The sequence below is a fragment of the Canis lupus genome, chromosome 25 (assembly GCF_003254725.2).
Source record: "Canis lupus dingo isolate Sandy chromosome 25, ASM325472v2, whole genome shotgun sequence".
In the NCBI taxonomy this organism is placed as follows: Eukaryota; Metazoa; Chordata; class Mammalia; order Carnivora; family Canidae; genus Canis; species Canis lupus.
Genome location: NC_064267.1, coordinates 4,428,655 through 4,440,770, shown reverse-complemented (window position 1 = coordinate 4,440,770; position 12,116 = coordinate 4,428,655). Strand labels below are relative to the sequence as shown.

Sequence of the window (12,116 nt, the reverse complement as noted above, 5' to 3'; positions counted from 1 at the left end):
ATAAAAATGGAAAATGCCAACAGCCCAAACTTCAGAGAAACATCTGTTTGCTTCTCTTATGTTTACAAAGTTAAACTAGAAAACTTCTTTAGTTGCAACATACCCCAGGTACAAATATATGTAAAACATGAATTGAGGCACATAAAGAAAACAGCCACCTTTCCTATTGTGATATGTTCCATATGATGAAGCAGTCAACGTAGACATTAAGAAAGTTGCCACGTCTTATTAACCCGGATCCCCATTCCCATTCTCACCACTACCTATCCATTCCTCCCTGCACCACTATCACTTTCCACCTATTTATTTATCTTCCTATTTCCTGTACTTAATATCAACCCTCCCCAAATCCAATACATCCATCATCATTCTGGGCCAATCCCCTTGCTTTCTTACCCCAGGCCTTTACCATATGCTGTTCCTTTTGCCTAGAATGTCCTCTATCTGTGCTTCTTGCCAATATTCTGCAGACTTTATTTTGCTTAATTACTTGGCAGCATGTGACACTGTTGACTATACACAATTCCAAACCTGCTTCATTTTTCCCACTGGAAGGCAAGAGTATGTAAGAGTTTTGTCTTTTAGATTATCTTGTAGCTGTGTTACATTGAATGTATAACAAACCCATCTGAAGCTCAGTTTCCTCATCTGTAAATGAGAAAAAAATATAACTTACCTCATAAGATTAGTGTGAAATTTAATTTAGCAATGCATGTAACAGTCCCTAGCACACAGCAAATTGCTGAATATGTGTCAGCAGTTCTTATGCATATTCTATTATTTAACTTTTATTTTTTTAAAATATTTTATTTATTTATTCATGAGAGACACAGAGAGAGAGAAAGGCAGAGACAGGCAGAGAGAGAAGCAGGCTCCATGCAGGGAGCCTGACGTGGGACTTGATCCTGGGTCTCCAGGATCACACCCTGGGCTGAAGGCGGCACTAAACCACTGAGACACCTGGGCTCTCCTCTATTATTTAACTTTTAATACCACCTATCTCCATCCTACAGCCAGAGCCTTCATTCATCTGAAATGCCTTTCTTTCCTTTGCTTTTCCCTCTCCTTGCCCACATCTAATCAGCCCCCAAATTCTATAAAATCTACCTTTTAAACACCCTATGAACACTGGTCAGGAGTCCAAACCACACAAAATAGGCATGAACTGAGTAAAAGAGATTGAAAATAAGACAAGTCAAAGAAAAAGGTGGCTATAGATAGGAAGGTACTGTTAACTTCTATATCAAAACCTAAATATGTAATTGGTTCACTTTACTATTACTTGAAAACTGTAGAGGCAGGAGTGTCCACATAGTTGATTTTTAAAATGTTAGCAAGGTATCTTATTTGGGACAGATTGGCAAAGTATTTAAGAAGACTCCTGGAGGGCAGCCCCGGTGGCCCAGCAGTTTAGCGCCACCTTCAGCCGAGGGCGTGATCCTGGAGTCCCAGGATCAGTCCCACGTCAGGCTCCCTGCATGGAGCCTGCTTCTCCCTCTGCCTGTGTCTCTGCCTCTGTGTGTGTGTGTGTGTGTCATGAATAAATAAATAAATAAATAATAAATAAATACATTTTTAAGTCTCCTGGAATAATAAAGTAGGCATATTTTTTACTTAGGTTGACAGAAGTCGCCATGTGTATAAAAACCAACACCTCATTTAGCAGCACTAGGTCTTGGACCAGTGAAAGGGTATTTTGCTACCATGAATCTTGAAGTTGAGGGTTCCCATATCAGCTACAAGCCACCTAGTTAACTTTCCATATATTGTAGTATGACTTCCATTTTTTAAATGAAAACATTACTGTATGATTAAAGTACCACATGTTAAATGTAAATTCCTTTAATGAATAAACATTTACCAAACATCTGATAAAACCAAAGTACCATGTGGGAGACACCAAGGTTCAAAATATTCCCAAGGTACTGTTAGCTTCCTGACATTCAATCACCCTCTATAATACATTACCAGGTACCCATCCTTTTTTCCCCAAGAATCTCTTTCTAGAACTATTTGATTACTTGAACGCCCTAAAAAATTGTTATATAATTTTGATGCTTTTGAATGATGGTTATTTAGATGAAATGTCTTAATGTAAATAAGGAATGACAAAAGAATATTTATGAAATATGAAGACAAAGTTTGTTCTTCCCAATCAACTTTTGTTACATGTTTCCAAGTGATTTTAATTTATAAGGCAAATACATAATTGATCACAAAAATGATATATCTTATTTGATATTAGAATCAGCTCTATATCCAAATGTAGACAAAAAATGTAGGCAAATTAAAATATCCGTTACAGAAAAACCCCAAAAACAAAGACCTGCCTTTGTGACCTGATTTATATTTTGTACCAAAAAATACCACCCTGTTTAGTAATGGTCAACGTCAATAGTTTTAACCTTTGTAAATAAAAACTAAATTGGATAAAAGTCTCATGACATTTTGTCAAGTACTTAGAAACACCATGAGTCCCTATTTAAAAAGTGGTATCATCACTTTATATTCTGCTCTGTATTAACTTCCTATATTTAACCAATAGTCCATTATGAATCTAAATTTCACACTATATGGTTTAGAATAAAGCCAGTCTAAAGTCATATAATGGTCAAAACCATGCTATTGACTGGTGGTGTTTCACTGAATCAGAGACCAACTCAGAAACAGGTCATGGGGACTCTCACTTGACTTCCGCGAACTGCTATGCAAGGCTATTTGACATACACTTGGACGCTCTAAAATGGATTCCTTTTTAAGGTAAAGTTTTTAAGCAGCAAATATGTTTGCAGGTTTTAAAATATATTTAAACAAACACAATTACTGAAACACTTTCATGGGCCCCCTAAGGACTTCCAGAACCATCAGCTGGGAAGCACTTAACCACTCCGAAAATGCGTTGTCCAGAACAAAATGATGAAGAGCCCTGGTGAGCATCTGTTGTAAAAGAAAGTACAATTTGAAGCCAGAAATGCGATTTCCTAGAAGTGGAAGAATTAGATAAGAACAAAAATGAGAGGATCTGACACAAACTAGAGGCTCAAAGGAAAGGAAAAAATTAAGGAGAGGAGAAAAATAGAGAAGAAAAAACAAAGAGGACATGGTATGTATGAAGAAGGACCCTCTGCTTGTGTCTTCTTTGTACAGAAGCATGAGACTTTTTGTTTTGATAAAGAAGCAAGTGAAAGAAAGCAAATCCCTGCCTGACTGAACTCATAATCCCTCCATGAATAGGAAATGTTTTGTCAAGAACCAGAAATTTCTTTAGGTCATCAAAGGCATGAAAGAATACAGGTGGCACAATTTACCCTCTCATCTCTCTAGGCTCAATCTCCTAGTTGTATTAAGAAAATCACTACTAAATGCAAAGAAATTAAAAGTGATCTAAAATAGGATTTAAATTATATCACTGGATCAATAAATATCAAAGACATATAAATCCCCCCAAAATGATACAAAAATAAAAGACTGAGCACTATTAAGTGCATAATATAATATTTAAATGCCACCTCACTTGGGAAGTGCAATTCTCTTGGGGCTAGGTTTCTCAGGTCATTGCAGTTATAAGCCTCTCAAAGGAGGATGTGATCCTTCAAATTGAGAGCCACTGTTGTAGACGAAATAAGACCACTTCAGTTAAAGATAGAGGGTTTTGGATTGCTTGAAAACATTGGAATTAGTCCATCTTTTTTCATTTTGTTATTGCTATTCTTTGTTGTTAGCTTTAGCTAAAAGAATTATAATAAAGATCATTCACCTTACTTATGTTAAGAGAACTAGCCAAAAAAAGAGGGTACCTTAAAGACTGTAAACCAATTGTAAAGAGTTTTCTATACATGATCCTCTCCAACGTATCTACCCACCATCATAAATCCTTTGGTTCTCTGGGTGGACAGATCACCAGGAAACCCTGGATAGCAATCTGAACATCTCATCAACCTCAAAATGGTGCCTAGAAATGAGCTCAGGGCCTTTGGATCTTGGCAGGTGGCCAGCTTCTCTTTCCCACCTTCTGAGAAGCCTCACAGGGGAGACTAAGTCTTGTTTTGGGTTTAGAGATGGCCTTGAACAGCAATAAAAAGGATATATGATATAAATATATGTGATAAACATTAGATACTATAGTGAATATACAAAAGCCAGCGGCACCTGAACAGTGAATTGCAAAGGCATTCGATGATGGTTTGATGAACAGAATCCCGCCCCGCAGCCCTCCCAGGTGCAGCTTTACTGTACAGCAGGATACTGGAATTCACAATGAAGTCTCTTTCGTTGAGAAGAGAGAGCTAGGTAATAAAAAAAAGCTCTCAAAGATCTTGAATAGTAAAGCGATGAAAGGACAAGTGGGAAAACCGCCACAAAGGGGAAGACAAAGATTACAAAATAATTGGAGCTCACCCAGGAAACAGACAAAGCACATGGAAAACATATTTTAACTATGAAAAGCAAGAAGATATACAGCTTGAAATATGTTAATATAATTTGAAATCTAATCAGCCTATAAATGGTATTTTGGACTGCAGCAAAGTACTGCCAAATGGAGCATGCAGCATGCAGGAGTGCAGAGCAGGCCTCGGAGGAGCACCCACGGGGCATGAGAGGACAATAAGTATTATTCCATCCTGCCATGAACAGTCAATGTTTTTCCTCTTAGTTGCCTAAGTTTGGAATTAATTCAGAAATGCCATATGTGCAAAGAGTGCAAAGATAATAAGTGGTTCACTGTGCTAAAACTGGCTGCATAATCTTCTCTGCTCTAAGTTACTTATAAAACCTTGGTGAGACCCAGTGCTATTCACACTGAGCTGCAGAGGATGAAGATCACAGTAAAAGGTTAAAGAATGCTGTACTTAGGAAATCCATAATTATATATATGACTTCAAAGGTGAAAAAAAAGAGTCTTTTTTTTTTTATAAATCTTTCTATACTGAAAGATGAGGTCAATACACAAAAGCTGAGGCAATTTAAAAGCTGATCAGTGGTTGCTGGGCTGGGGGTGAGAGCGAGGAACGACTGTCTGTGGACATATGAGGAAACTTTTATAGTGAAGACATCCTAACACTGGATTGTGGTGATGGCTTCACTGCTCTCGAAATTTCTTAAAATAATTGAAAAGTACACTTACAATGGATAAATGTTATGGTACAGAAATTATACCTTAAGCTATAAATACTTCTTAAAGTTGACATGTGTAGGGCATCTGAGTGGCTCAGTCAGTTAAGTGTCTGCCTTGGGCTCAGGTCATGATCTCAGGGTCCTGGAACTGAGCCCCAAATTGGGCTCCTTGCTCAGTATCTCCCTCTGCCTTTCCCCCTGCTGGTACTCTCTCTCTCGGTCTGTCAAATAAATAAATAAAATCTTTAAATTTGACATGTTTAAAAATTCAACAATATTCCCCTTGTATGACATAGCTGTACTTCTTGGTGATAAGTTACATTAAGAATGTTGTTTTTCCATTGTTGGGAATAGAAATCTTTATGAGAACTTAAAAAAAGATTCTTATATTTTTTTTAATTACAGGAAATGGATTGATTTCATAACCAACAATCAAAATAGGAGGAAAAACAGAAGAAATCGAAGCAAGACATTTCAGTAGCTTTCTCAACATTTACTACTCTTTTGGCAAACCACTCAAGTTTTCATATTGACAGATCACTAGAATTTGGTAATTTCAGAAAGGAAGTATTTTTAAATCCCAATGAGTAAAGTAGATAAAACAGCAATGAATCATGAGAATTCTTAGGAAAAAATGTATACATGTGAATTTTATATACTCAAAACATTTTCAAAACACCTGTATAAAGCCAGGTATGGCACCGTGGTTAAAAGTATAGGTTGGCCTCAATCACGAACTAACCACATGGGTAGGCTCGTTACTTCGCCTTCTCTGGTTCCTGCACCTGTAAAATGGAGATAACAATGGTGTCTGTCGCACAATTTTGTTGAAATGGGAAAAAGGAAACATTTAGTGAGGGCCTGGCATAAACATTCAAGGAATGCTGACTGCTGTTCTGTTCTTGTTGATGTTATTATCTCCAAGTTAGGTTCAATGTACAGATAATTTTATTCTCTTTTCTACAAAGCCTCACATCCAGGGACATTTCCAGGCCCATACCTTACTGGAAGGCCAATTACTCAGCAATGTTCATGCCAATTATTTCCAGCTGTTTTGAAAGAAAATATCTTCCAACTTCTGATTCATTACACAATGTGACATTGCTCATCTGCTGGCCCAGAGCTAGTGCTACATCCCAGAACTGGTCTAACACACTTTCTTCAGCTGGTGTTAAACCAAATTATAAGGCAAACAGGAAAAAAGAAGTCAGATGAACAGAATCCATTTACAGTGGGGTCACTTACAGCGAGGTCCTTCTAGATGAGAAAAGTGTCAGAGAGAGAAATACATAATAATGTAAATACAAAGGGTAAGGCCTCATTTTCCTTTTGAAAAGGGTTATTTTAAAACCTTGAGAACAGTATTATTACTGTTGCTGATTCTCAAAACATATTAACCTTTCCCCTAGTTCTTCCCCTTATCCTCTTATGCCCCAAAATGTATGCATGCACATGTAAAATCCCTCTAAGTCAAGTTCAGAGACATCTTGATGAACTTATATAGCCTTCACAATAACTTCCCTCTCACTTTGACTGATACAAGAAATAGTGATTTTACAGAACTGACAGCCAGTACACATTACTAGGAAAGAATGGGCTGGTAAAACTGAGGGCTAATACGTTACCTATTTTCAAGGCTCTTAAAAATATGCCATAAGCTCTGAGCACAGGAACTAATTTAAATGTAAAGCTGTTTACTAGGATGCTGGTTCACAAAAGTAGGCTTCTAATATTATTTATAATCTGAATGCACTAGAAGTATCATTTAAGGGCAGCCCCAGTGGCTCAGCGGTTTAGCGCCGCCTTCAGCCCAGGGCCTGATCCTGGAGACCTGGGATCAAGTCCCACGTCAGGCTCCCTGCATGGAGCCTGCTTCTCCCTCTGCCTGTGTCTCTGCATCTCCCTCTCTCTCCCTCTGTGTTTCTCATGAATAAATAAATAAAATCTTTAAAAATAAAATAAAATAAAGATTCCTGCTTTCACAGGGTTAAAAAAAAAGAAGTATCATTTAAGGTATAAAATAGAGCATATCCTTCAGTTATTTAAAATATAAAGGCAGCATTACTTAAGAGTGGTTTTTGATAGTCACATTTCCAAACAATACAACGATGTCTTCAAGTAAAATTAACTCTATCAATCATCTCCTACTTACGTGAACACACAAATATGAAAATGCAAGTTTCTCCAGCAGTGAAGCCAGAAAGTCCAACTCCACCTCTTACGGTCTCATTATAAGAAAATCTTCTAAGTGTTCCCACTACCCAGTAAAAGAAAACTGTGATATTCCCAACACCTGGCCCAGAGCCCACGCTCAACAGATGTCTACTGATCTTACAAATCTAGGAGAACACGCACATTCTTAATATTAGAAGTCACTTAAAATAAAACGTTAAAACATGACCATCTCAAACCGAACCCACGTGAAACTTGATCCAATTTTGCAAAATCAAAGATTACTCTGTAAATAACCTGTTCACCTAACAAACTCTGCCACAGGTCTTTGCTTCTTTGACCACCATTAACAATGGACACTACACAATAAATTCACGTATGAGATTAGATTTCCTCTACCTGAGAGTATCACAGAGGCATGAGTACATGCCATGGGATCTTCTCTTTTCCTTTAAGGTTAATTAATAACTGTAGTCAAACTGCAACAAGAATTTAATAAACAGATGTATTTTTAACTTTTTAAAAGATTTTGAGAAAGAGAGAGATGGGGGGAGGGAAGGGGAGGTTGTGGGAGGGGCGGAGAGGCAGAGGGAGTGAGAAAGAGAGAATCTCAAGCTGACTCCACGGTGAGCACGGAGCCTGACGCAGGGCTCAATCTCACTACCCAGAGACCGTGACCCAAGCTGAAATCGAGTCAGATGCTCACCAACTGAGCCCCCCAGGCACCTTCAAAGATGTATTTTTTTAAATACAGAGTGGTTAGGTCTACCAATTTGTCATGAAATGTAGCTAAAGGAGAAAAGGAATTTTTGCTATAGAAGAAAATAATGATGTTACTAAAAAACAAAATGGTCAACATACCCATGCTATTCCTTTCACAGCATACCAATTCCAGAAAAGTCTTGAGAAATATGTAATTTTATTTTTCCCAGAGCCATTGCATCAGCCACTGACAAAAATGAACTTTCTATTGGTTCTCTGTATAGAGACTCCATTTCTTTCCAGAGCTTACTTTTTCCCCCAATTTGGAGCCCTAACCCCAGAGATAGAGCTGACCTTCCCATTCAAAGAAGTCTCTGTTGATGGGGTCACTGGGTATCGTGTGGCTGTTTGCAAAACCATATCTGCCTAAGTGGTTTGCAGTCCTTGCCAGCTGACAGCTGAATTAAGTAGGGTACATCTCAATCTCTTAACCCCCAAGGCTGAATTATAAGAAAACTACTACAATTTTGATTGCTAGGTGATTACTTCACACCAATTTATCCCACCCATTGTTGTTCTCAGCAGCTGAGTCTGTGATACATAAGACTCTTCGCCATTAAATAGCTAGGCCTGCTAGCCGGAAAGTATTTTCAAAAGTCACCCCTCCATTCTCTACACATATTAAAAATGTCTCCATGTTCTTCTGGACATCTTCCATGTTGAGAGTCTTCCCATGCATAGGGACTCTGCCTGTCAACAGTTGGAGATCTAAAATCAACTCTCAGGAAAAGTTTTAATGACTTCCAATCATCCCCATGGAATATAGTTAGAAAAACCATGAGGAAAATATTAAATCTGTGCAGCCTATTGAAGGGAGCAAACAGATAACTTCTAACAGCATGCATATGGACTCTGTGGCAACCATGTACATTAATCTCTCATCAGGATCAGCTTTTCCACAATAATTGCTCAGCCTTCCCTGAATCCCTTAACTTTCATTTATTCTCCATATAGGAAGTTATCCATCCTCCACACACAGGCAGCTAGATTGCAGTGGGCACACATTTCATACTAATGGACTGGCTGCTTTCCAAAATATCATGGATGGTGACCATATCTTGCCAGTTTATGTTAACACTGATGTTCAGAGCATGCAAATAAAACTGCTAAATAAGCTAAAATTAATGTAATTCTGTCTACCAAGAAATAGCCTGGTAAATAGCCAATACCATCCTTAGGTCTTTGGATTAATGTTCCAGTCATGATGCTTAAATGCATAAGCAGTGCTTCCTCATCTTTAATGTGACAGTGGATCACATGAGGGTCTTGTTAAAAGGCATGTTCTGATTCAGTAGGTCAAGGGTGGGGCCTGAGAGTCTGCATTTCTACAAACTCTCTGGTGGCATTACTGCCGCTGTCCTCAGACCACCCTTGGGAGCAAGGCTGTTAAGAATATGGCTGAAGCATTCACCTGAGCACACAGCAGGACTTTTTACAATTTGTTTCTGTTGTATAACTAGTTATCAGTTCCCATACTGTTAATTTGAAAGCACACGAGTTCCCATGCTACTATTTTGAAAATACATTAAATGTCTACCTTTTTTTTTTAAGATAATGCTTACCTTGAGTTATTTTCTTTCTAAGAGATTTTCTAAAAATAAAATATTGATTTTATCTTACTACCTGTCAAGGTAAGTTTAGTTTATGGTCTTCCAAGTAGAGAAAAAGAAAAAGCAGAATAATCCCTTGTCAGGGGCAGTCCTGGCCCTAACATTCTCTAATTCTACGTATCAGACTCTGAGCCACAAGTTAAAATCAAGAATCATGTGCGGAATTTAAGAAACAAAATAAACAAGCCAAGGGGGGAAAAAAAGAAAGAGAGAGAGAGAGAGAGAGAAAGAGAGGCAAACCAAGAAACAGATTTTTTAACCATGGAGAACATACCCATGGTGACTGGGGGAGGGGGGGAGAATGGGTGAAATAGGTGATGAGGATTAAGGAGCACACTTGCTGTGATGAGCACAAGGTGTCGTATGGAAGTGATGAATTACTATATTGTACACCTGAAACTAATATTGCACTGTGTGTTAACCAACTGGAATTTAAATAAAAACTTCAAAAAGGAAATGTCTTTTAATAAATATTAAGCATCTCACAAGGGTAGTCAAGAAAATAGAAGTCAATAAAGCATTTTCTTCTTTCCCTAGGATGTTTCTGTCTTGCAGAAGCGCACGCATGGTTATAAGACAAAGCAGAAATGTTTTGGCATGGAAAGAAAATTACCTTGTGTTTTTACCTCCAGGGAAGACTCATAAAGGATGGTGACTGTGCTCCCATTGACCTAATAGGCCTAAGTTATCTGGTATTTATGGAAGAATACTAGACTTTATTTCATCAGGATAGGTTTTGGAAAATGTCTATGGTCTTTTTCCAAGAGGTTTCTAGACAGGATGGATGAATTCTGAGATACTTTAAACCTCCAGTAACTGATTAATTGAACAACATCTCATGAGTCCTTGTGTGCTTTCCAGTTTGACTTTAGAACACTATTATTTTCAGCCATAGGTCAGAACACAGAAGTTCTGCAGATAAGTTACTAGAGGGGAGAGCATATTAGACAACTTGCCTTCCAAGGATCTTACAACAAAATTAGAGGGGAAATGGCTTAATAATTTCAAGACATTTCCCTACATGAATGTACATAGTATCATGTGAAATTACAAGCAAGAAACCAAATTATATACAGAGTAGGATCAGAATTTGTTTTAAAAGCCAATATGAAATAAAGCCAATATGTCAATGAGTGCCACCTCATCAATGAGACCATGGGTCATTTTACCTTAATATTTTCTGATTTGCCTCAAAATTCTTTACAATGATCTATATTAATGCTATAATAGAAAAATTCAATTAAAACATAAATCTCCCATCTGTCCTTTTGTTTCTGTGGCATGTTGTTTACAAAATTGTTCAGGTTTTAAATTGGATATTTTAAGTTCCATTTAATTTCTGAAACTGCCTTTCACATAATTTAGTTTCAAGGATTTAAACTAATCAGAAAAATCTGCTGTAACATATTGTCCTCAACCACCACAAACACCCTTGAATACTGTAGGTTTGCATTTCTGAAATAATTGGGCCGGATGCTATTCATGTGAGTCTTTTACTGGTCTGTCACCAATTTTTAAATCCATAGGACATATTGATTAGCTCTTTTCTTTACTCACTGAATGGCTGAAGCAATGTCAGGAAATTTAGAGCAATTCTCCTGACTCAGACAGTAAAAGTTTCTAACAGAATATTGTTTTCCCACAGAACAAAAGTTCTTTCAATAGAAGAAATGCTCTAAAATTGGCAGATGAATTTTTTTAATTACCCTAGCATCTTTAATGAAGCAGGAGTCTGAGCTAGAAAACAAGCACCATGGTGAGGAACCTTACTCACAATCTCTTCCACTGTAGAGAGCACCATCATTGTCGACAGACACACAACCACAGGTCACCTCCAGGGTGACCACAGAGTTCCTATATGACCATGTCGCACTTCACAGGACATTGGAAGCAGTGCACTAATGCCAAGTGCATAGCGCGTGGGCCAACTGGTCAATCATCCATTCAGTCATTTATTGAACAAGCATTTACCAGGTCAGGCCCTCAAGATTCAAAGGCCAAGAAGACAACCTTCCCTAGCCTCAACCTCTAAATTCTAAAGGGGAAGACATGGCACCATAATAGTCAACAGGCCAGCATAATCAAGACCTGTAGGGCTATCTACAATGGACAAGAATGGAGTTCCTCTCCGAAAGAGAGGGGGCTGTTCCTCTCCGAAAGAGAGGGGGCTGCCAGTTCTACAAAGGCAAGTCAAGAAATGTTTCACAGACAAGGCCACCTTTGAACTGAATCTTGACAAATGAGAAGGTTCTTGCTTTTTGCAGAGCTGTACGATGGTTCAGTGAGATACATATGCATATAGCAACTAGTCCAGAGCACCAGACACACAGGTGTTCAACTAATGATAGTAATAATAATGTTAGTATCACTATATTGTCATAAGGGGTCACCAATAAGACAGATACCTTAAGGAATAACAACTGAAGAAACAAGTAAAGAAAAGAATATCCAGGGACC

General features: G+C 38.0%; 1 protein-coding gene across 9 annotated transcripts in view; it reads right to left on the bottom strand.

Moving 5' to 3' along the window:
• DCLK1 (doublecortin like kinase 1) overlaps nucleotides 1-12,116 on the bottom strand; it is a 340,908-nt gene that overhangs the window by 297,345 nt on the left and 31,447 nt on the right. The gene's annotated exons all lie outside the window — the stretch shown is intronic.